The sequence below is a fragment of the Hemiscyllium ocellatum genome, chromosome 10 (genome assembly GCF_020745735.1).
Source record: "Hemiscyllium ocellatum isolate sHemOce1 chromosome 10, sHemOce1.pat.X.cur, whole genome shotgun sequence".
NCBI lineage: Eukaryota > Metazoa > Chordata > Chondrichthyes > Orectolobiformes > Hemiscylliidae > Hemiscyllium > Hemiscyllium ocellatum.
Window position 1 is genome coordinate 58,022,168 of NC_083410.1, and position 25,657 is coordinate 58,047,824.

The following is a 25,657-nucleotide window of genomic DNA, read 5'->3' on the forward strand; positions in this document are numbered from 1 at the left end:
TAAGAATACAATGACAAAGTTCAAAGTTAGGAAGATGTATGTCTTGGTGGGATGTAGGCACATGGTGGTGATCCCATGTATCTGCTGTTCTTGTCCTTCCAGGTAGTACAGGTCACAAGTTTGGAAGATGTTGTCTAAGGAGCTTTGATGAATTGTAGTGGTCCATCTTGTAGATGGTACACACTGCTGCTAATGTGTGTTAATAATGGATTAAGTAGGTTGCTTTTCTCTGAAGAGTGAGTACCTGAGTATTGTCAGAACTGCACGGCATGAGTCTCTCCAAACAAGGATGATATCTGCCTGGCTTCCTGATTTATGTGTCCTCAGATTCCTGAGCCACACAACCCTAGAGTCATAAGTCTTTGGTCAAAGAGGAATAGGATTCTCAAGCCAGTGTTCTGTTCAATCCCTTTCTGTTTTATTGCTTCTTGAGAGTAGAAGTTATGTAGTCTATTTCTGACTGTGCTGACTGTGTTGTAGCTTATTGTTGAGGGCCCACAACATGGCCTTATTTGGAATAAATTCTTTATGCACATTATTTCAAAGAGATATTCAGAGTGTTCTTAAAAATATTTTCTCTGTGATCTTGAGATTGGGTGCCACCCATGAGTTGTGTGAAGGGGATCTGTTTTGGAAGCTGATATTTGGCCTGTGAGGAAAGCAACTAGACAATGAAGGTAACTTAAAGAAATCATGTTTGCAATGCTAGAAGAACTGGCTTTGGTGAGGATTCTTCTATGTTTGCCTGAGGATTGCTGTGAATGCTTCAGCCTTATCTTTTGCATTTATACGTTGGGCTCTTCTATCATTGAGGATGGGAATACTTGATACTTGTGGAACCTCCTCCTGTGAGTTGCTGAATCAAAACTGGATGTGACAGGACTGCAGAGCTTAGACCTAATTATTAATTGTGGGATCACTTAGATTAGATTCCCTACATTGTTAGATTAGATTCCCTACAGTGTGGAATAGGCCATTTGGACCAACAAGTTCATACCTACCCTCCGAAGAGTAACCCACCCAGACCCATTTCCCGCTGACTAATGCACCTAACACTATGGGCAATTTAGCATGGCCAATTCACCTGACCTGCACATCTTTGAATTGGAGGAGGAAACCGGAGCACCTGGAAGAAACCCACGCAGACACAAGGAGAACTTGCAAACTCCACACAGACAAAGTCTGTGAGAAGATTTGTATTTGTGTTGTAGACGTTTCATCCCCTGTCTAGGTGACATCCTCAGTGCTTGGGAGCCTCCTGTGAAGCGCTTCTGTGATCTTTCCTCCGGCATTTGTAGTGGTTTGAATCTGCCACTTCCGATTGTCAGTTCCAGCTGTCCGTTGCAGTGATCGGTATATTGGGTCCAGGTCAAAATGCTTGTTGATTGAATCTGTGGATGAGTGCCATGCCTCTAGGAATTCCCTGTCTGTTCTCTGTTTGGCTTGTCCTATAATAGTAGTGTCCCAGTCGAATTCATGTTGCTTGTCATCTGCGCATGTGGCTACTAAGGATAGCTGGTCATGTCGTTTTGTGGCTAGTTGGTGTTCATGGATGCGGATCGTTAGCTGTCTTCCTGTTTGTCCTGTGTAGTGTTTTGTGCAGTCCTTGCATGGGATTTTGTACACTACATTGGTTTTGCACATGCTGGGTATTGGGTCCTTCGTTCTGGTGAGTGCTAGTTAGTGCTAATTCTGATAACAAATATAACTAATATCAACAACACTCTAATGATCATGGGACTTGAGAAAATGCCTGAAACTGTGCGCTGTTTATCTAAGATGTTTCTTCTTTGTCATTTACAGGCTGTGGGATTGCATTGGTGCTTTTCTTTCTAGCTTCATTCCTTGTCAAATGATTCCAAGCATTGAGTATAGGTGTTGAGAGGTCATGTTGCAGCTGTACAGGACATTGTTTATGCCACTTTGGAAGAATATGTGCAATTCTGAGCTCCCTCTTATAGGAAGGATGTTGTGAAACTTGAAAGGGTTCAGAAAAAATTTACAATGATGTTGCCAGTGTTGGAGGATTTGAGCTACAGAGAGATGCCGAATAGACCGGGCTGTTTTCCCTGGAGCATCAAAGGCTGAGAGGTGACCTTATAAGAGGTTTATAAAATCATGAGGGGCATGGCTAGGGTAAATAGACAAGATCTTTTCCCTGTGGTGGAGGAGTCCAGAACTAGAGGGCATAGGTTTTGGATGAAAGGGGAAGGATTGAAAAGGGACCTAAGAGGCAACCTTTTCATGCAGAGAGTGGTGCACTTATGGAATGAGCTTCCAGAGGAAGTGGTGCAGGCTGATACAACTACAACATTTAAAACGCACCCGAGTGGGTATATGATTAGGAAGGGTTTAGAGGGATATGGGCCAAGTGCTGGCAAATGGGACTAGATTAGGTTGGGATATCTGGTCAGCATGGACAAGTTGGACTGAAGGGTCTGTTTCTGTGCTGTACATTTCAATGACTCTATGACTCTTAAGTTATTTCAGTGGAACAGCTTTGACCATATTAAAGGCATATAAATGTTTGCAATTGATGTGGTTTGAGCATTGCGATTTCATTTCAGGGTCACTGATTTCAATAAACCTTTTTTAGCTGTCAAGTGATGAGTGAATGAATGTTTTAGAATGCAGCCCATCACAAATAAGCACAATATAATACTGTTGAGCACAGAATGTTGTCAAAAATTTATGGTCAGGTTTTCTATAGGACATTAGTGAATCAGATGCATTTTTACAACAATTGATGATAGCTGTTACGGTCACTTTTACTGAGACTGACATTGTATTACAGACAATTTTTTGAGTTACTGTTGTTCCCTTGTTCGTTCCTGCAGTATCATATAATAGATCACTCTGATGCCATATTTGTATTGGTAGGACAAAAGCGAAATACTGCAGATAAGAGAGAACTGGAATATAAACAGAAAGCACTGGAAATATTCATACGTCAGGTAGCATTTGTACAGCTTCTAAAGCCTGTCTGTCATTTGGTAAAATGTTGAGTCATGATGTCTTTAATTCTAAATTTCTCTTTTGACCTTGTCAGACTCCCATGAGACTGTCTAACAAGTGACTGGATCAGACAATAGCTATAAAACAATAAAGCTTTGCTGTTATAGTTAAGATGTAATCTGAACTCCTTGCACTGTTATCAATTCCTGCTACTTTTTGTCTAATATTAATTTAGGGAACTTAATATTTGAAAAAAATCTTTCCTTAGTGTGGATAACAATTGCTTATTAATGTATGATTCATATAGCTGCAAATGAACAAATGTTAAGCTATATTTACCTTACAGCAAAACATTACCCTGGTAACAGAGCTGTTGATTAGAAGCTGTTGGTTGTTATTAAACTGTATGCCTCACTACTTAGGATTATTAAAACATTGAGAAGCTGAATCACTGTTTTGATTTATTTGCTGTATTTGCCACCCCCACATTTCTATTTATGTTTCTCATGTTTTGGTTGTACAATGGATTGGGGAGGGGAGATGCAAGCCTGGCAATGAAGGAGGTCTGCTATCAAATAGCCCTAAATTGAAGTCGCAAAATTTTCTTCCCCATTAGGTATTATACTGTTCTTCATCCTCCAACACCTGACTGCATTATGTCGTAGCAGAGACACAGGTGAGGGAACTTAGCTAATTTTTCTGATTTTGTTTTATTCATTCACAAGAGGAGGGTGTTGCTGGCTAGGCTAGCATTTATTGTCTGTCCCTAATTGCCCAGAAGGCAGTTAAGAGTTAACCACATTGCTGTGGGGCTGGAGTCACATGTAACCCAGACTAGGTAAGTTTCCTTCCCTAAAAGACAGTAGTGAAACAGATGGGATTTTCCAACAATTAATAATGGATTCATCGTCATTATTAGGACTCTTAATTCCAGATTTTTTTTATTGACTTCAAAGTTCACCACCTGCCATGGCAGGATTCGAACTCAGATCCCCAGACATTATTTGGGTTTCTGGGTTAACAGTGCAGCAATAAGACCACTGGACCATCACCTCCCCAACAGCAACAGGACTGTTACATTAGTATTAAGATTGTGGTAGGATGGTGGGACTCAGAAATTATGGAAGGATGAGTAACATTTCTTGGGAGAGAAGGAGACACACTAATTTTGGGAACCTCCTTTTGTGCACTCATACCCCAAGAAGATCTCCTGAAATCTCATTTGGATTTATGTATATATTTTCTCAAAACATATTCTTCGTTGCATTTGGCTTTTTAAGTAGTTTCAAAGAAATTCCTAAACTATAAGAAATGCTTATTACCTAAGACAGTGAGGTACACAAAGGACTATACCATCACAAATGCAAGCAGTCACTTGAAATGAAGCAGTTCACTGTAGCAAGACAGGATTTACCCTTATTGGTGTACTCCTACTGTCAAGGGGTTAACAACTTGCAGCTATAACTGAGTCCACCCCAGGAGTATGGGCAGAATCATGTGTGAAGTCAGCAGACCCATGAGAAAAAGACCACCGGACCCACTTACAAACTGCCTAGTCTAAAACAAGACATGTTGCTGTAATTTGGATGGTATCCTAGAGGAAAACAATTTAATGCAAATTCATTGGTTCCCCCAATTGCACTCCCAAGATAAGATTCTTGTTGTTTCTACAGTAGTCTATTGGCCTACTCGTGCTCCTATATGTAAGTCACTGTCTTAGGTAATAAGCATTTCTTATTGTTTAGGAATTTCTTTGAAACCACTTAAAAAGCCAACTGCAACCAAGAATATGTTTTGAGATAACATATACATGTAATTGAATGAGATTTCAAGAGATCTTCTTGTAGTAGGAGTGCAAAAAATTAGGTTGCCAAAGTTCGGTTGTTTCCTCTCCTGAGAAATGTTACGTGTCTTTCCATAATTTCTGAGTCCCACCATCCTAGCACAATCCTAGTACCCCTGCTACCTGTATCTCCTATAGGTAAATATTTGTGGATATCTACCTATCCACAAATTGGATAGATAGATACCTGGATCAGATCTATGCCACCACCCACCATGGCCTTGTAAAATTACCCTTTGTAATGATGGCAGACATCTGACTTGCTGGACTATAACCCTTGAATATTGAAAACTTTTAACGGTTTAAAAACCATAATCCAATCTTTATATAAGTGCTTAAATTTTATTTTTGAATTGTATAACAAATCATTACACTTTTAACAATAAAATCTTCAATTTCACTATTATTACCTTATCCATTTTTTGCATATATAGTTTCCATTATCTCCTATTGCATGTATGTTACAACATCACACAAATAACTATTACAGGTATTGTCCTATACAGACATGTTAGCTTTTATTTAATATCTATCCTCCCTCCGAAGCTTAGAAGCTTAGCTCCAAAGATAGAAAGCTTTCTTTTGTATTTCAGTATTAATTGTATAACATAAAAAAAGCAAGAAAGCAGAAACATTTTACTGATTGCGAGGGAGGTGATAAATCAATGAGATACAATATCAAGTGAGAAACCAGAAGAACTTTCGGAGCTTTTGTCCGTGCCATTTTATTGCAACTACTTAATGATAGAGTGTTTCTATGTTTGTCATTGAATGGACAGCAGTGGATATGGTACAGATATGAATGAAACAATTTCAATTCAGTTCAAAGATGGAGTTTTAGAGAATTCACAGCTTTAATAAGGAAACACTTTGTTCTCTTCTGTCTCTCATATTTCAGCTGCACTTGATTCCTACCATCAGAGAGCAGTTTGACGTAGATGCGTGACAAATTATAAGCCAATGATGCAATTCAGACCCAACATTGTTTTGATTGAGGCCTGTTGATGATTGATGTCACACAAAGTTGACTGAAATAACTCCACAGATACCAGTATTCCATCACCAAGTCACCCTTTCTTTACACCTGAACAGTCCTGGTTTTTAGTATTTCCCTTCAGAGTCAGCTATCAGAGTGGCAATATCTCTGACACTCCTGTTTATATCTGTCAGCTAGGACTCCCTGATTGGACCAGATTAACAGCCCCAATCAGGGAACTCTTAATCAGGCTGACCTTATTACACTATACATCCCTCCCCCTCAGAGACCGATAACATAGACTGGCCCTTTTACTTGGATAGCCCCCTGCTGTGTTTTAGCATCAGGCCAAGTCCTTCTAACTTATCGTCTGCTACGTTTGGCATGTAATGCATCAGAGCTTGCCTCTTGCACCAGGAGCACCTCAGTAGAATTTTATTCCCCTCTTCTGGCAGCAAAGGTGTCAAGGTAGCTATATCTGTCATTTCTATCTTCGATTCTGAGGACTCATGGACACTTGACAGAGAGGGTGAACCCATGGGTTCTGGCAGCCTATTTGATTGTCTTGAGGGGCAGCTTTCATTTGGTCTGCGTGCTTGTTCAGGACCATCATACCTATCCAAATTTTATACGTCTTTGGTCCTGACCTCACATCAACCATGCCTCTTAACCATGTGGTGTCATGTCCATGATTCTAACACCAAACTTCACCCCCTGTATCAATCCGTCTCTCTCACTTGACAGAGGCTTGAGTCTGGCATTGGTATTCCTGGTGGTGTTTCACCCTCTCCCCCCACCAGATCTGGGAAGTTCAAATTTAACCTGGTTCAGGGTCTTTTCTCTGTTAGTAACACTGCCGATGCTATCCCTGTAGTTGCATGTGGGGTAGTCCTATAATCAAATAAGAACTATGATAGCTTGGTATTTAGCAAGGCTGTAGGCTGTTTCTTCAAGCCTGCCTTTGGTAGTTTAAACTGCTCTTTCTGCCAGTCCATTGGGGGATGGATAGTATGGCACTGTCCTCATATGTCAAATCCCATTTGAGTTTAGGAAATACCCAAATTCCCTGCTGGTAAACAATGGCCCGTTATCTGTGACTAAAATGTCCTGGACTCCGTGAAAAAGATGTGTGCAGTTTTTCTATCATTGCCCCTGTGTTGATAAATGGACCCTATGCACATTCAGCCACCTGAGTGGCATCTACAATGATTAAGAACATTGAACCTGTGAAAAGACCTGCATAGGCAATATGCAACTGAATCCAAAGTTTACCTGGCCATTCCCATATTGGGAGCTGCTGGTGGTAACTTTTGTCCTTGTTAGCACTCTGGGCCCTACCCCACCAATATAGCTATTTCTGCATTCAGGTCTGGCCAAAAGACCAAATGTCTTGCCAACATCTTCATTTTGGAAATTCCTGGATGACCCTGGTAGATTTCAGCCAGTATTTTGTGGGAGCTTTGCTCGGGAAAAAATAACGCATTCTTTCCACATTCTGGACCTAGTCCTCAATGGCAGGGTTGAATGAGTCAAGCTTACCCTAACGCATAGACGACTGTTGCGAATAAATTTCTTCAGGATCGTTCCTTACTCTTGTTGCCACTGAAATGACTCCACAGAAGCAGGTATCCTGTCACCAAGTCACCCTTTATTTACACATGCACAGTCCTTGACTTCAGTACTGCCTAAGTTTGAGTCTGCTAACGGCGTGACAGTATTTCTGATATTCCCATCTGATCTGTGAGCCAAGGTTCCCTGATTGGATCAGGTTAACAGCAGCAATCAGGGAACTCAAATTCTATGACGTCCATCTGGCTGACCTCATTACAATCACTACTTTACCCACTGTCTCCATTGATAGAAAGTTTGCATATAAAGCCTGCTAGAATGTTAGAGAATTTCTGTTGCCAGATCAATAATTATCCTGTTCATGAATGACTCCTGGGATATGGCACTTACGTGCAGTTCAGCAGAGTTTAGTTATCGTTGCAACCTTTCTTAGAAAGAGAAGGCTGGTGTGCTTGTAAGGAAGATGATAAAATATGTTGAAATAGAATTAACTAGGTAGAGTGAGGTAGGATGGACTTAGGATGCTCACAGACTGTACTACAGCTCAGTGCTGCCTAACTTAGTGGGCACAATGAGATCTTGGAGATAGTTGGCAGGCGAAAGACACCAGCTACCATGAAGTAATCCTGGCTTGAACTGGCCCAGGATTTATTGTGTTTGTGTTACATTCCCAATAGTAGTCCAAGAAGCATATATGTGGCATAACCTGGGCAGGATAGGTGAGAACAATTTCAGATTCACCTATATCTTGCTATCTATAATCACACTCCTATCTCACTCTACCTAGTCTAGTTTATAGCCATTACAGTAGTGTTTGACATAATATTCTAAAATTAGAATAGCATTTTTAACAAACCAGTTCTATGTGGAGGTAGCAGGGATATGAGTATTGTGATTAATTTACTGGAAAGGTAATAATGAAGAGCTTGTGCATTCAAATTCAAAGCGAAGATATAGATGGTTGATCAGAGATCAGCATGACTGGTGTCTCTGCATAGAGCATCCAACCCCTCCCTCCAGACTGCTGCATTCATAAATACAATGGAACTTCTGTTAAATTACTCTTAAGCACTATTTACATACAACAATTCAGTGGCATCAGTCCAAGGGGTACAGATTTGATGGACAACTGGCTTAACCTGTTAAATCTAGCCAGATTGCATTAAGTATTATTGAGTTCTACTCTCATGTGGAAAATTTGCTCCCTTAGAGTCATAGAGATGTACAGCACAGAAACAGACCCTTCGGTTCAACTCGTCCATGCTGACCAAATATCCTATCCTAATCTAGTCCCATTTGCCAGCACTTGGCCCATATCCCTCTAAACCTTTCCTATTCATATACCCATCCAGATGCTTTTTAAATTCTGCAATTGTACCAGTCTTCACTACTTCCTCTGGTAGTTCATTCCTTACACGCACAACATTCTGCTTGAAAAAGTTGCTCCTTATGTCTCTTTTATACCTATCCTCTCTCACCCTAAACCTATGCCCTCCAGTGCTGGACTCTCTCACCCCAGGGAAAAGACTTTTATCCTATCCATGCTCCTGATGATTTTATAAACCTCTATAACATCACCCCTCAGCCTCCGATACTCCAGCCTGTTCTGCCTCTCCCTGTAGCTCAAATCCTCCTTGGCAACATCCTTGTAAATCTTTTCTGAACCCTTTCAAGTTTCACAACATCCTTCCAATAGGAAGGAGACCAGAATTATATGCAATATTTCAAAAGTGATCTAACCAACATCCTGTACAGCTGCAACATGACCTCCCAACTCCTGTACTCAATATTCTGACCAATAAAGGAAAGCACATCAAATGCCTTCTTCCCTATCCTATCTACCTGTGACTCTACTTTCAAGGAACTGTGAACCTCAACTCCAAGGTCTCTTTGTTCAGCAACACTCCCTAGGACCATGCCATTAAATGTATAAGGCCTGCTAAGATTTGCTTTCCCAAAATACAGCAAATTGCATTTATTTAAATTAAACTCCATCTGCCACTCCTCAGCCCATTGGCCCATTTGATCAAGATCCCGATGTACTCTGAGGAACCTTCTTCGCTGTCCACCACACCTCCAATTTTGGTGTCATCTGCAAACCTACAAACTATATCTCATACATTCACATCCAAATCATTTATATAAATGACAAAAAGTAGTGGACCCAGCACCGATCCATGTGGCACTCCATTGGTCAAAAGCCTCCAATCTGAAAAGCAACCCTCCACCACCACTGTCTGTCTTCTACCTTCGAGTCAGTTCTGAATCCAAATGGCTAGTTCTCCTTGCATTCCATAAGATCTTACCTTGCCAACCAGGCACCCATAAGGAACCTTGTCGAATACCTTACTGAAGTCCATATAGATTATATCCACCACTCTGCCCTCATCAATCCTCTTTATTACTTCTTCAAAAACTTCAACTAAGTATGTGAGACATGATTTCCCATACACAAAGCCATATTAACTACCCCTAGTCAGTCCTTGCCTTTCTAAATACATGTACATCCTGTCCCTCAGGATACCCTCCAACAACGTACCCATCACTGATGTCAGGCTCACTGGTCTATAGTTCCCTAGCTTTTCCTTACCAACTTTCTTAAATAGTGGTACCACGTAAGCCAACCTCCAGTCTTCCAGCACCTCACATGTGACTCTCGATGATACAAGTTTCTCAGCAAGTGACTTTCCTACCTTCCCATGGAGTTCTAGAGTACACCTGATCAGGTTCTGGGAATTTATCCACTTTTAAGCATTTCAAGACATACAGAAACTCCTCCTCTGTAATACGGACATTTTTCAAAATGTCACCATCTATTTCCCCACATTCTATACCTTCAATGTCCTTCTCCACAGTAAGCATTGATGCAAAATGCTCATTTAGTAGCTCCCCCATCTCCTGCAGCTCCACACAAAGGCTGCCTTGCTGATCTTTGGGGGGCCCTATTCTCTCCATAGTTACATTTTTGTCCTTAATGTATTTATAAAAACCCTTTGGATTCTCCTTAACTCTATTTGCCAAATCTATCTTATGTCCCCTTTTTGCCCTCCTGATTTCCCCCTTAAGTATACTCCTACTGCCTTTATACTCTTCTAAGGATTCACTAGATCTCTCCTGTCTATACCTGGCATGTGCTTCCTTTTTCTTAACCAAAACCTTAATTTCTCTCGTCATCCAGCATTCCCTGCACCTACTAGCCTTTCCTTTAATCCTAACAGGAATGTACTGTGTCTGGACTCTAGTTATCTCATTTCTGAAGGATTCCCATTTTCCAGTCTTCCCTTTATGTGTAAACATCTATCCCCAGTCAGCTTTTGAAAGTTCTTGCCTAATACCGTCAAAATTAGAACTTCAACTTTTAGATCCAGTCTATCCTTTTCCATCAGTATTTTAAAACTAATTCAATTAATGATTCTGGCCCCAAAGTGCTCCCCCACTAACACCTCAGTCACCTGCGCTGCCTTATTTCCCAAGAGTAGGTCAAGTTTTGCACCTCAGGCAAAAGGAGGTACTGCAGATGCTGGAGATTAGAGTCAAGATTAGAGTAGTGCTGGAAAGGCACAGCAGTTCAGGCAGCATTTGAGGAGCAGGAAAATCAACATTTCAGGTCAAAAGCCCTTCATTATCCTTGGGTTCCCCCACCCCACCAACCTTACTAGTTTAAATCCTCCTGAGCAGCTCTAGCAAATGTCACTGCCAGTATATTAGACCCCTTCCAATTCAGGTGCAATCCATCCTTCTTGTACAGGCTACTTCGATCCCAGAAAAGATTCCAATGATTTTTTTTCTTCTGTATTATTAACTGCTTTCGTAAACCCCGACACTTCATCACTTCCATCCTGAACTCCAACAAAGGAAAGGGAATTCCTTCTCTTTGTCTCTGGAGGCGAGCCATTTGCTGAGAGATGCAAATTCTAAGTAGAACTTAGACTTCCTAATTATCTTACAATTATTCTTCAATTTTTGCTTCATATTTGTGCCATTCATTTCTTCAGCCTTGTACTCTCAACAGAATCAAGCAGGCATTGTACTAAAGTTTCAATACTGCATATGTCAATATCTGATGTCTGAACTGACGAGTCAGCAGTTATTAATTATTGGAAAGTGAGATCAACTCAATGGAGCTTATTTTAATTTTTCTCTTCAACCTCGTACTTCTTTAAAGGCAACATGCCACATGAAATACACAGAATGTTTAAGGCTTCATGTAGCTGCAGTTTCCACAAGATCTTCGTTGTTCCTTTTACTAATAAACCAACAAAAACACATTGCAGTCTTCTCATCAAACAAAGATGCCCTCTCTTTAATATTGAATTAAACTAAAAATCAAAAGGAAAATCATAAAATCAAATATATCTCTCCTTTTACTGTAATCTCAAGTGCAGTCATTGTAGCATTAAATTGATAGGCATGTCAAGGTAGAGGTAAACAGGTAAGATATTTGAAAAGTATTTTATATAATATTTTTAGCTGAGTTAATATTGTTCCAGACATTAAAGAATCCTCAAATTATGAAATAAATGCATTTGAATCAATATTTGTTTATGGTTGAAAAATTAGCAACTTATGAATTTTATAAAATATTTTGACATTTAAGATCTTGTTTCTCGATTTAGGAGACGGTGGAATTCATATGTCTGCTTGTATCCTTGGCCATCTATTGCTATCTATTTTCTCACCTGTATCCTCTGGTCCTCAGTTCTAATAGTGCATTTAACACTGTCTTGAAGTTAACCAGTAGTTAAGACCACTATTGTCTGTACTTCAACCTTTTCTCACAGTAAACACTAGAATTATAGAGTCATAGAGATGTGTAGCACAGAAACAGATCCTTCAATCCAAATTGTCCATGCTGACCAGAAATGCTAAACTAATCTAGTCCCATTTACCAGCACTTGGCCCATATCCCTCTAAATCCCTCCTATTCATATATCCATCCAGATTCCTTTTAAATATTGTAATTGTACCAATCTCCGCCACTTCCTCTGGCAGCTCATTCCATACACGCACCACCCTTTGTGTGAAATAGTTGCCCCTTAGGTCCCTTTTAAATCTTTCCCCTCTCACTCTAAACCTATGCCCTCTAGTAGTGGACTTACCTACCCCAGGGAAATTTACCCTTTCCATACCCCTCATGATTTTATAAACTTTCAGTCACCCCTTAGCCTCCAATGTTCTAGGGAAAACAGCTGCAGCCTATTTAGCCTCTCCATATAGCTCAAACCCTCCAATCCTGGCAACATCCTTGTAAATCATTTCTGAAACCTTTCAAATTTCACAACATCCTTCCTGTAGGAGGGAGATCAGAATTGTGCATAATATTTCAAAAGTAGCCTAACCAATGTCCTGTACAGACACAATATGACCTCCCAACTCCTATACTCGATGCGGGGCTAGAGTTCTTTTCAAATTTAGCTTCCAAGTTCCTGGTTTTCTTTAGACCAGAATATTATGTGAAACAATGGAGGGAAAAGGAGACTTGAAGTAGGTAGCATTGATGCACATCCCATAGAGGCCAACAAATTAATAAGTGTAGGAGTGTCTCTACTAGAGGGAAAGCCCATTACATTGGTGGCTGTTGGATGAGGTTGCTGTATCTCCCATGAAAGCAGTGAATTCATTTCAGTTAAGGGGTATGAGTCTGGCAATGATAATACATACAAAATTGCTCCAAAGTGGCCACGTGCATGCTAATGACTACAAAACCTAGATTTCTGATTTATACCATAATACTTGTTGTTGTCTCTAATGTGCTGCTCTATTGCTCAAATTTTAACTTAACCTTGATCAGCTCGTAACTGTTGTCCCTTTGCTGCTGATTCCTGCTATTCTGGTCTGCCATTTCTTATTAAATTTTTAGCTTCAACTACAATTTAGTTACTGAGTAGACCTTGACTTTCTTGAGCTGTAGACATTCTGTTGGGTACTTGTTTCCCAATTATAGAATAAGCAGGCACAGGAATTACACAATGTTTTCTTTAAGTCTTTATTGCAGAAATATGACAGTCATCTGGATGGTACAAGATAACTGCATAGATGTGACAAATTCATAGGTGGTATAAGGCAGCTGCTCCTGTCCAATCACAGCTCACTTTCTTATACCTTGTGTTTTCTGTGGCTTAGCTCTATAGTAATAGCACTTGAAACTGACCTCTGTGGTTAACAGCAATTGTTCAGTGAAGTAGCCCCTTGCTGTTCACGTAAGTGCTTTAACCCTATTTGTTAAGAACTCATCCTTAATCTCATCAAGTCTCGCTATGTTTTCCCTGATCTGATTACTCCAATTTAACCCTTTCTTGTTCTATGGGTTTCCACTGAATCCCACACTCTGCTGCACAACTTCTGGACCTAATGGTAGCTTCAACACTTCAAACAGCTTTCCAACTACATTAATCTCTGTGCCTGTCTCCAAGTTTGGAGAACAGTTCATTAATACTTGTTGCAAATTTAACACTACGTTCATCAACTTTAAAAATCACACAACACCAGGTTATAGTCCAACAGGTTTACCTTTGGGAGCGCTGCTCCTTCATCAGGTGGTTTGTACACCACAATCCAACACCTGCACCTCCAAATCATACATCAACTTTATTCCACTAGGTAAGATTAATGACTATAACTCTATACATACACATGTATACATCCTAATATTTGTTACATAAGGCTTGCATTTTCCCTTTTCATTTGTGCATGGATCTGAGTCTATCAATTCAACATCCACAATTTTCCGCCCTATTTTTGCTTTTTTTTCCAAACTTTCTAGCCCCCTCTCTCCTGTTATCATGCGTTCTCACACCTGCCAGTGCTGACCCTGTAGATATATCCAGTGGATTAGCTATCACCATTCCTCCAGAATGTTGCAATTTCATAGAGTCATAGCAGCACAGATGGGAGAACAATTAACATATCAGGTTCATGCTACTTCTCAGGAGATTAATCATGTAATCCCATTCTGCCATTTCTGTCCCCGTGAAAAAGGCACTTGCTTGTTCTATGACAATCCATCTCATGAGAGCCAGGAAAGCATCTGAAATAGAATTTCTTCCCACTCTCACATCATTACTTTTGGTATCCCCAAGAATCAAACTTTAACCCCCTCCTATTTCTCATCTATATACGAACCTTCAGCTGAAAACATCATTTGACCTCCGACATGTTTGTTGACGACACATTGCTCCACTTCACCAACACTCTTCTTGTCTCTAAATGCTCAGACTCCTGTCCAACATCCAGAATTAGATAAGCAAACACTTGCTCCAAATAAATTGTGGGAAGACCAAAGCCAATGTCTTTGTTCCATCACAATCTTAATTTCTAAACCATTAATTAAATCCCATTCCCTAGCAATTGTCGGAGGTTCACCAGACTGTTTACATCTTTGGCGCTACATTTGATACCAAAATCCTAACTCTTACCAGATATCCATATTGTCACCAAGACAGCCTGTTTAAGTTCCATAATGTCACCTGACTCCAATGTGTCTCAGTTACAATGCTGCTGAAATCTTCACTCATGTCTGTGTTATCTCTAGACTTGAGCACTCAACAGCATTCCTGGCAGGCTTCCCACATTCTACCTTTCATAAGTTTGAAATCATCCCTTATGCCAACTGACACTAAATCCAGTTCAACTACAATGCTTTTCTTCACTAGATCTACATTAGCTCTCAGCTGCAAATGTGTTGCTGGTCAAAGCACAGCAGGCCAGGCAGCATCTCAGGAATAGAGAATTCGACGTTTCGAGCATAAGCCCTTCATCTTATTCCTGATGAAGGGCTTATGCTCGAAACGTCGAATTCTCTATTCCTGAGATGCTGCCTGGCCTGCTGTGCTTTGACCAGCAACACATTTGCAGCTGTGATCTCCAGCATCTGCAGACCTCATTTTTTACTCGAAGATTTTAACCTACTGCGAATCCTCTTACAAGGATGCCTTCCTTGAAGAAGCTCTCTTCCTCCCTCTACAAGGATTTCAGTGAGTCCCTCTCTCACTGCACCCCCCAGGTCATCTCCTACCTCCTTCCACCTATCCCACCTCCATCGCCCCTCCCCCTAGTCCCTCCTCCCTACCTTTTATCTTAGCCTGCTTGGCTCTCTCTCTTATTCCTGATGAAGGGCTTATGCTCGAAACGTCGAATTCTCTATTCCTGAGATGCTGCCTGGCCTGTTGTGCTTTGACCAGCAACACATTTGCAGCTGTGATCTCCAGCATCTGCAGACCTCATTTTTTACTCGAAGATTTTAACCTACTGCGAATCCTCTTACAAGGATGCCTTCCTTGAAGAAGCTCTCTTCCTCCCTCTACAAGGATTTCAGTGAGTCCCTCTCTCACTGCACCCCCCAGGTCATCTCCTACCTCCTTCCACCTATCCCACCTCCATCGCCCCTCCCCCTAGTCCCTCCTCCCTACCTTTTATCTTAGCCTGCTTGGCTCTCTCTCTTATTCCTGATGAAGGGCTTATGCTTGAAACGTCGAATTCTCTATTCCTGAGATGCTGCCTGGCCTGCTGTGCTTTGACCAGCAACACATTTGCAGCTGTGATCTCCAGCATCTGCAGACCTCATTTTTTACTACATTAGCTCTCAGTCATGCAAAGCTTTAATTTTAACATTCTCATCCTTGCTTCACAAATCACCAAGGCTTCATTGCTCCTCATTACTGTGATTTCTTCCATTACAATTCCCTGCACTTCTCCAATTCTGGACACTTCAACAATTCCTAATTTTCAACAAATAAAAGCAGAACTCACTGGAGAAACTCAGCAGATCTGACAGCATCAGTGGAGAGAGAAACATTGTTAATGTTTCAAGTCCAATAAGACTCTTCTTTGGAATTGTCAATCCCAATTTTATTGGCATCATGATTTGAGGAAGTAACAAAGAGGATTGATGAGGGCAGAGTGGTAGATGTGATCTATATGGACTTCAGTAAGGCGTTTGACAAGGTTCCCCATGGGTTACTGATTAGCAAGGTTAGATCTCATGGAATACAGGGAGAACTAGCCATTTGGATACAGAGCTAGCTCGAAGGTAGAAGACAGAGGGTGATGGTGGAGGGTTGTTTTTCAGACTGGAGGCCTGGGACCAGTGGAGTGCCACAGGGATCCTCTACTTTTTGTCATTTATATAAATGATTTGGATGTGAGCATAAGAGGTACAGTTAGTAAGTTTGCAGATGACACCAAAATTGGAGATGTATTGGACAGCGAAGAGGGTTACCTCAGATTACGACAGGTTCTGGACCAGATAGGCTCATGAGCTGAGAAATGGCAGATGGAGTTTAATTCAGATAAATGCGAGGTGCTGCATTTTGGGAAAGCAAATCTTAGCAGGACTTATACACTTAATGGTAAGGTCCTAGGGAGTGTTGCTGAACAAAGAGACCTTGGAGTGCAGATTCATAGCTGCTTGAAAGTGGAGTCAGGGGTAGATAGGATAGTGAAGAAAGCGTTTGGTACGCTTTCCTTTATTGGTCAGAGTATTGCGTACAGGAGTTGGGAGGTCATGTTACAGCTGTACAGGACATTGGTTAGGCCACTGTTGGAATATTGCATGCAATTCTAGTCTCCTTCCTATCAGAAAGAGGGTGTGAAACTTGAAAGGGTTCAGAAAAGATTTACAAGGATGTTGCCAGGGTTGGAGGATTTAAACAATAGGGAGAGGCTGAACAGATTGGGGCTGTTTTCCCTGGAGCATCGGAGGCTGAGGGGTGACCTTATAGAGGTTTATAAAATTATGAGGGGCATGAATGGGGTAAATAGGAAAAGTCTTTTCCCTGGGGTCAGAGAGTCCAGAACTAGAGGGCATAGGTTTAGGGTGAGAGGGGAAAGATATAAAAGAGACCTACAGGGCAACGTTTTCACACAGAGGGTGGTATGTGTATGGAGTGAGCTGCCAGAGGAAGTGGTGGAGCTGGTACAGTTGCAACATTCAAGAGGCATTTGGATGGGTACATGAATAGGAAGGGTTTGGAGGAATATGGGTTGGGTGCTGGCAGGTGGGACTAGATTGGGTTGGGATATCTGGTCGGCATGGACGGGTTGGACCGAAGGGTCTGCTTCCATGCTGTACGTCTCTAGACTCTAATTGTCACGATACTAAGATCTGGAATTCACTTCCTCAACCTCTCTGCACTTTACTTGCGTTTACTCCTTTGAAGACACTCCTAAAGACCATCCTGTTTGTACAAGGTTTTGGTGATTTGCTCTATATTTCCTGACATGACTAAGTTTCAAATTTTGTTTCATGAAATGCCTTAAAAATGTGATATGTTCATATAACTCATATCATTGTTATGTACCTCATCATACATCCCCCTTACCACAGTGAATAAGAAAGTGTAAGAAGGTTAATAGTTTTTTTTTAAAGATATTTTTATTAGAAATTTAATATTTTGACAGATTTACAAAAATAAACAGAACTTTCAAGCACAAACATTAATATAAAAATAGATCTTAAATATATAATCATCAAAATTCAAAGGAATGATACTAAAGAAGAAAGAAAAACAATGAAACTCAGTTAACTACTAATCTAATCCACAATTATCCAGAGTGTATAGTTGAGTCACTTACATCCTTCAAACAAGAGAAAATGTTCTCTAATACACTCGTAACAGTATAATAAAAAGAAAACTATTTCCAAACAATAAGAACAAAAAAAATAAAACATGTTTGAATGGAGATCCTCCCCCTTGTTCTCAGGGGCCTTACTTCCTTTCTAAAGGTCCACCATATCCTCTCCCAAACAGTGTCCCACCCTTAACCCGGGCGCTCCTTAATAGGATTTAGATATAATACCGAGCTAGAGTTGACAGTGAGCGCCCCACCCCCACCCCTCCCCACCCATACCTGAGTATATCTGATAGCATCAATGCCACGTACAAACACACATAACTATAAAATTACAACTCCAACAAATTACAGTTAAGTATAATAACATAAAATAGCAAGAGAAGACAACCCTGCTCCCAGAAGCAAAAGTAAAGTAGAGTAAAGTATCCATTTCTCCCCACGGAGTGTGGAAGAGGCAAGCCAACATAAATTGTCTCTTACGATTTATTTAAACGAGTCTAAAAGTTCCTTAGCCTCTTCTGGTGATCTAAAATTATACTCGGATCCTTCGTGGGTAAAGCATAACGTCGCTGGGTAGCGTAAGGTGTATTGAATATTTAAGTTCCTTAGACATTTCTTCACCTCATCAAACGCCTTCCTCCTTCGTGCCAAAGCCGGGGAGAAGTCCTGAAATAACATAATCTTGGATCCTTCATGAATCATAGCTTTAGGATCCTTTCCAAGATTTCTGGAGGCATCCAGGAGTATCTGCCTCTCCCTGTAACTCTGCAGCCGGAACAGGACCGGGCGTGGGCGCTGGTTTGGGCCAGATCCGCATGCTGCGACCCGGTAGGCCCACTCCACCCTTACCCGGTCAGTTTCAGCCCCCAGGTGTAAAAGCTGGGGCAACCATCGCTCCAGAAATGCTGCTAACTGTTCTTTCCCTTCTTGTTCTTGAAGGCCCAGCAACCGAATATTCTTTCTCCGATTTCTATTATCCAGGTCATCCATGTAGATTTCAAAGGCCCGGACTCTCTGCTCCAGAGCTCGCACCTGTTCTGCAGCTGTTTGTGCTGCAGCCTCGGAGGTCGTGGCCTTTAGCTCCGCCCCCTTCACTCGGCCCTGTAATTCCTCGAGAGCCTGGCTGTGCTTTTGTAACTTTTCTTCGAATGAGTTCCATCTCTGTCTGGATTCTGCGATGAAATTGACGAGTGTCGTTTCCAGCCTGGCAATCATCTCTTCAAGGCCTGTTTTTACATCAGCTGCAGCCGGAGGAGGAGAGGAGGGTGGGGGAGGGGTCTTTGTTTTCTGAGAGCTGCGGGATCCCTTTGGTTTACTCATTATCCACTTAATATTAAACTGCTTAAATATAATAGTAAACAGCTAATTAAGGTTAGAAAATTTTTTTGGGTGGTTTGGTAAGTGTGGTGGGGGTGAGTAACTCACTTTACCCAGGTTTTGGGAAGAGCACTGTAAACTCAGACTTGCTGAGTCGCCGCCATCTTGGATCTCCCCTGGTTAATAGTTAAAGAAGACATTGTTCCAACCAAGTAAAGCCACAAATTCATACAATGGCCTGTTTTCAAATGAGACAACTGCCTCTGTGATTCTCTTGTTAGTTAGGTGTTGCTTTGGCATTGTAGCAAATGGAATCTATGACAACAATTTCCTGAAGAACTCATATTCTACCCATATGCAATTTCACCTGACTAATGTAAGAAGATTGCAAGATAATTTACTTACTGCTGTGGGTGGTGGCAGTCAATAATTAGTAGAACAGCCTTTTGGCTTCTTTGCTTTGCCTCATGTGGGATTGCCAAAGATCCATCTTAAGAAGAGCCCGTCTTTCCCACAACCCATATTGTACATAGTTAAAAATCATACAACTCCAGGTTATAGTCCAACAGGTTTATTTGGAAATACAAGCTTTCGGAGCACTGAGCCTTTGTCATCTAGCTAGTTGCAGGCTTGTTTAAGTTCACATTCCTCAGATTAGCGCAACTACAGTAAGCCCCCGCAAACAGCAACCTTTAAAAACCTGATTTTGCACCTATCAACAAACTGCAGCACAGAGGCTGTCTCCCATGGCAAATTTTCTAAATGAATGGAGAATATGGAAAAGAAAAAGTGAGGCTATCTTTCAAATTTTGGTAGATTTGGCACCTTCTGTTACAGAAAGCTATATCCATGCCAAAGGCAAATGTGCTGCTATGAATGCTGCTAAAGTATACTATCCCAGATTTCCAGTGATATAGAATCCCTTACAATTCAACTCAATAATCCTATGATGATAATTGATTGTTACAAAAATATTAATGATTTTATTAGGTCAAGAGGAACCTAGCAACATTTCAAATCACATATACTAAGTAATTCTGCCATTTAGAAACACCTCTCTCTGACTGGGCTAATATGCTCCAAGAATTTATTATCAACAACTGTGGTTAGCACAGGACAGACAACACTTTCAGCCATCACCTGAAAGAAGTCCTTCATTTGAAAACTTATATAATTGTTTGGTTTATATACCTCTGTCAATCATATTATAGGAATTATTGAAGGCATAGAGGGCAGTTCATCATGATAATTTGCTTCATTTACTAGTACTTCTATTGGGCTCACATACAATACCTGTTACTAAATTGTGAAGGTTCTCTTGTTGGTCCTTCTATAGAAAATAACTTATGAGTTCAGTTTCTCTGCAACCATTTTTTAAAAGGTATTTTTCTTGAAAAATAATTTTTTTAATATTACAACACACACACAAAACAATGCAATTCAAAACAACACAAAGAAAGAACACCAAATTAACTGTAAAAAAATCCCAATCACCCTCATGTACAAAAGTATAAATATGTTTAAAAAACAAAAATCCCCAACTAACTACTTAACCAAATAAATAATAACTAACAACAAACTAATAAATAATAATAATACAACTCAGCCAAACGAAACACTAACTCTCGAATATCGAGAGCATTAATTTTCACCTATTCATACATTTGCAGTTCCCCACTCTCTGGATATTGGACTCATAAAGCACAATTGTTACGGCTACATAAAAGCCCTTATTAGTGTGGCCGACAAATCTGTGTTGAGGTTTCCAAAAAGGGCTGCCATGTTTATAGAAATTCTCCGTTTTGTGGTGTACCAAACTTGTGAGAAAATCCAAAGGGATATACTCCATAACAATCTTCCGCCAACCTGACAGGCCCTGGGGAATTTCAGATATCCAACCTAACAAGACATTCTTTCTTGTGCAGAAAGTGAGGATGTTGAAAAGTTTTTTCTTATGCGCATCTACAGGGAACACACTGGGCAGGACAAGAAGAAAGATCGGGTTCTTCTCGACCCTTACACTCAAAATCCCCTCCATTGCACATGCTACAGTGCTCCAGGATGCTTGAAGCCTACCGCAGGACCAGAGACAATGGGTAAGAGTGCCCGTACTAACTTTACACTTGGGACAGGTTGAAGATACTCCTGGTTTAAATTTTGTCAAATGATCTGGAGCCAAATGGACCCTGTGGAGAATCTTCAACTATAAACCATGGGAAGTATTGCAAATTTATATCTTTCTTGCATTTTCCCAAATATCTACCCATGCCTCTGCGGAGACCTCAACACCTAGCTCTCTCTCCTACACCCTGCAGAGTTAATTGAACTCTGCAGTCATTTTAACTAATTGTTGTTTGTTATCCCTTTAAATGGAACAGACAAGAAAGAGACAGAAGGTCACCTCCAGAAACATTAACATTTCACTGTAAATATTATTGGTCACTCATTCCTCTAAGCAGCAGTCAAAAACATAGAAGCACTAAATTTGAGAAGACTATCTCTTTACCCACCAAGCAATTTGGGCTGAGAAACAAATAATTATTTCTTTCGGCATTACAAGTTTCATCGTTGCAATTTAGAATAATTACTCATTGATTAGTCGTCACACAGAATAGCAGAGAACCACTATACAACCAATATTTATTGAAGTCATATGAAAGGAGCCCCCAGATAAATTAAGTCACATAAACTGAAGTTGTCAATGGTATGTTCAATTATATTGAGCTACTTTTGTAAGTATATTAGGATTGTAGAGGGAGTCTTCAACTACATATTGCAAGTGTATCTCTGTCTCCCTTAATATCTATTGCCTTACATTCTTGGAGGGTGGAATAGTGGATGGGTGACTGAATGAATGTTTTAGAACAAAAGCATCTTGGAAGCAGCCGGCACAGATGTCCAGGATCCTTCTGCAGTGATCACATCTGTGTATTTTGATGGAATCATGGCCTTTTTGTGGAGAAAAGTTCCCAACTCAGTCTCTGGTTCCCAAATAAGCATGTGCATTCAAGTAATGATGTTGAATGCACAAGAGAAGCTGGCAACAGTTGCAAAATTTCAGAAATTTCTCAATTTAGTTGATACTATCCATTGTGAAGGCAATTTCCTGAACTGACTACTGAACTGTCTGGCTCTGGTTATAAAGCAATTGGTATGTTGCTTAATGTATCCTGAAACCTGGGACCTGTGGATGGAGTCTTCTGTAACTGTTTGATGGAGTGTGGGGCAAAAAGGTTCAGATAGATGTGACTTTCACAGCCACAAACTTGCTTCCTTGGATCAGGAGGCAGTTGGGTCTTTTTTCTTGTTCCTTCATGAGATGTGTGTGTTGATGCTAAAGCTAGCATTTGCTATCCATCCTAATTGCCATGGATCTGAGTTGGTTGCTGGCCATTTCAGAGGACAGTTCTGACTCAACCACATTACAGAGAGCTTGAAATCATGTGCTGACCGTACCAAGTAAGATTTCCATCTCTGAAGGACATTGGTGAATGAAATGGAATTTTACAACAATAAACAATTAATTATAGTCATTATTACTGAGATTGGCTTTTTTTTTTGTTGAATGAATTCAAATTCCACTAGCTGCTGTAATGTGACTTAAATTCAAATCTCCAGAGAATTGGTCATGGATTCTAGATTACAAATTCAGTGGCATTAGCATGGCACAATCATAATCCTCCCTCCATGCTGCACTGTTTTTATTGTGAAGCACAATCTCTTGAAAACTCTGCAATTGAGACATCTGGGGAAATTACTTTTGACATTTGAATCCCTTGGGCTGGGTATGGCAGCATTCCCCCCGCCCCCCCCCCCCAACCTTCCACTGCCAACTCCTGCTGTGCCCTAATAAGTAGGTCAGCATTGCTGTTCTTTCTTCAATGGTTTATGCAAATATCACTAATGTCAAAGTGAAAGAGATTAGCCAAGATGAATAAGGCATATAACTCAAAAACAATTTCAGCATCCTGAAATCCAAGAAAAACAGAAAAATCCTCATTTTTAAAATTACAAGAGCAGTAGTCTTTTAGATTTTGCTCAATTTGTATCAATTCATTTGTGAGGAAATTTTCTGAAGAATTACTGAATGGGCTGCCTGATGATCTTTTTTTAAGTTTCAAAAATTGTGTGATAAGGTGATAATGTCCATAAAACACCTTAACGTATGTAAGCACCTCTGGGACTTTGTACATTCTCCATAATATAAGGACTTGAGTCGACACAGTTCACATGTAGACATCTCAAAGACTTGTGCTTAGCAGCTGTGCTTTTTCAAAGAAAAGTAACTTGATCTGACAAACATATTACTTGGTGACCAGCAAACAGCATCCTCAATCATATGAGAGTTTCTTACAACTGTGAACATGGTAACAGCCTTAACATTTTACAACCAAGTCCTCCAGGGAATTACAAGGGACACCAATGAAATCAGCTAGCCTACATGCATGAAATAGCAAGCAAATCATAGAATCCATACAGTGTGGAAACACTAGCCCAACAAGTCCACATTGACCCTCTGACTAATCCACCCAGACTCATTCACCTTCCCTATACATTTCTCCTGACTAATGCACCAAACCTTCACATTCCTGAACACTATGGGAATGGAGCACAGTCAATTCACCTAATCAGCACAACTTTGGACTGTGGGAGGAAACCAGGGAACCCAGAGGAAACCAACACAGACAGCTGTCCAAGGCTAGAATCGAACTGGGTTCCTGACACTGTGAGACAGCAGTGTTAACCACTGAGCCACCATGTCACCCAATTAGTCAACATATTTGACAGGAGCAGTACTTAGTAGAATAATTGCAGTGAAACAACTTCAGCTGTGGGTGAGAGTTTAGAACTTTTTCAAATGATAGTTGATCAATACATTAGTATTATAATTGTAAATAGTGCACACGAGATTCCTAGTTGACATACCAGCAGGTGATTCCTCATGGTAGTAGTTTGTAAAACAACATAAGTCATTCTTTTAGTGGGTGCACTGGAGGTGAATGATTAGTACGGGCAAGCGATGTTTCTACTGTATGTATCGCTTGATACATACTCTATAGTTTAAAAAAGGTGAGCAATATCACCTTTTTATGCTTCATGGTTCACAATTTGGCAATCGCCAGAAAAGTGGGCTGAGAAATCTGAAGCCTTCTAGGAAGAGAAGGCAACACAGAGGGGGCTGATGTGCAGATAGGCAGAATGAATTAAAATGCATTGACTTAACATTAAATTAATTGACAACTACTTTCAGTAATTGATATCTCAGCCACTTCCAGCTTTATTGTGCTATGAAAAGACAAAATGTTTGTATTTCTGTAGCAACCATAACATTGCAAGGATTTTATAGAATCAAATGAAAAAAAGATTTGACAACAAACCAAAGGGGATATTTGGTGAGTTTATCAAAAGTCTGGGCATATTGATGGATATTAAGAAGAAGAGTGGGTGGAGAGGCCAATACTTTTAGGAAGCATTCAGTATTGTGAAACTTATCTGTCTATTGCATCAGTTATTGTAATATTGCTAAGCACATATTCTTATAAAGGAAAATGGTAAATAGATAATAGTTTGATAAAATAGAGCAAGTACTTTAATATACTTCTCAGCTCTGGCTTCACAATATTAACAAAACTGGCAGCAGATATGATAAAGACACACCTTGCCCAATCAACTCTTTGAAGTCCTCCTCATTAATAAGTGAATATGTCAAAATTGATTGATATATCCCACAGACAGTCTAAGCAACAGACATTTATCTCACATAAATATATCTTTCACACAATGTGATGTTATTAAATCTGGGTACCCAACTTCCACCCAACCAGCAGGCCAAACCCACAAAAGTTATGGCATGGATACTTACATTTGGAAATAAAGGGGCCTGTGAGTCTTCTACCTGACTCCACACCCCATAAAATTTCATGATATCAGGTCTCACACTGGTGAGAATTGTGTTAATTGTGCTAACTACTGTCCTCCCTTCACTTATTAAATCTGTACTAATATATGTTGAACAGTCCTTGGAAGAAGCAGTAAAAATAGTAAGAAGAAAGAATGTCTCTGATATCCATAACTAGGAGTGAATTGATTGGCCAACTTGGCCAAGTCCTAAAGCACATGGTTGCCAGACTGGGCCTGCGACAGGTGGTGAGACAATCAATATAAGAGTAAAATGCATCATCAGAAGGTTTCTGACATTTATACAATTATCTATTATAGTTTTGGTAGGAATGACCACTGCACAATGCTCATTGATTCAAGGCATCCAACATCATGTTGGGTGGCACGAGCAGAATGACAAATGGGAAATATTTAGAAAACAACTATTAACTCAAAAGTATGCAGTCATGAAGTGTTATGGATCATCAGCAGTGAATTGTAGTCCACCACCGGCTGCAAGTTTACAGTCTGTGATAATCCTCACA

At 40.4% G+C, this 25,657-nt stretch overlaps 1 long non-coding RNA gene across 4 annotated transcripts in view; it reads left to right on the forward strand.

The window, feature by feature from the left end:
• Positions 1-25,657, forward strand: part of LOC132819439 (uncharacterized) — a 95,434-nt gene that overhangs the window by 42,138 nt on the left and 27,639 nt on the right. For 2 of the 4 annotated variants that reach the window (XR_009645078.1, XR_009645079.1), the window contains exons 3-4: positions 3,572-3,631; positions 21,201-21,328. The exons of 1 other annotated variant lie outside the window; for it this stretch is intronic. This is a non-coding gene — a long non-coding RNA (uncharacterized LOC132819439). The remainder of the gene's footprint in view (positions 1-3,571; positions 3,632-21,200; positions 21,329-25,657) is intronic. One more of the 4 variants, XR_009645081.1, reaches the window with a different exon arrangement.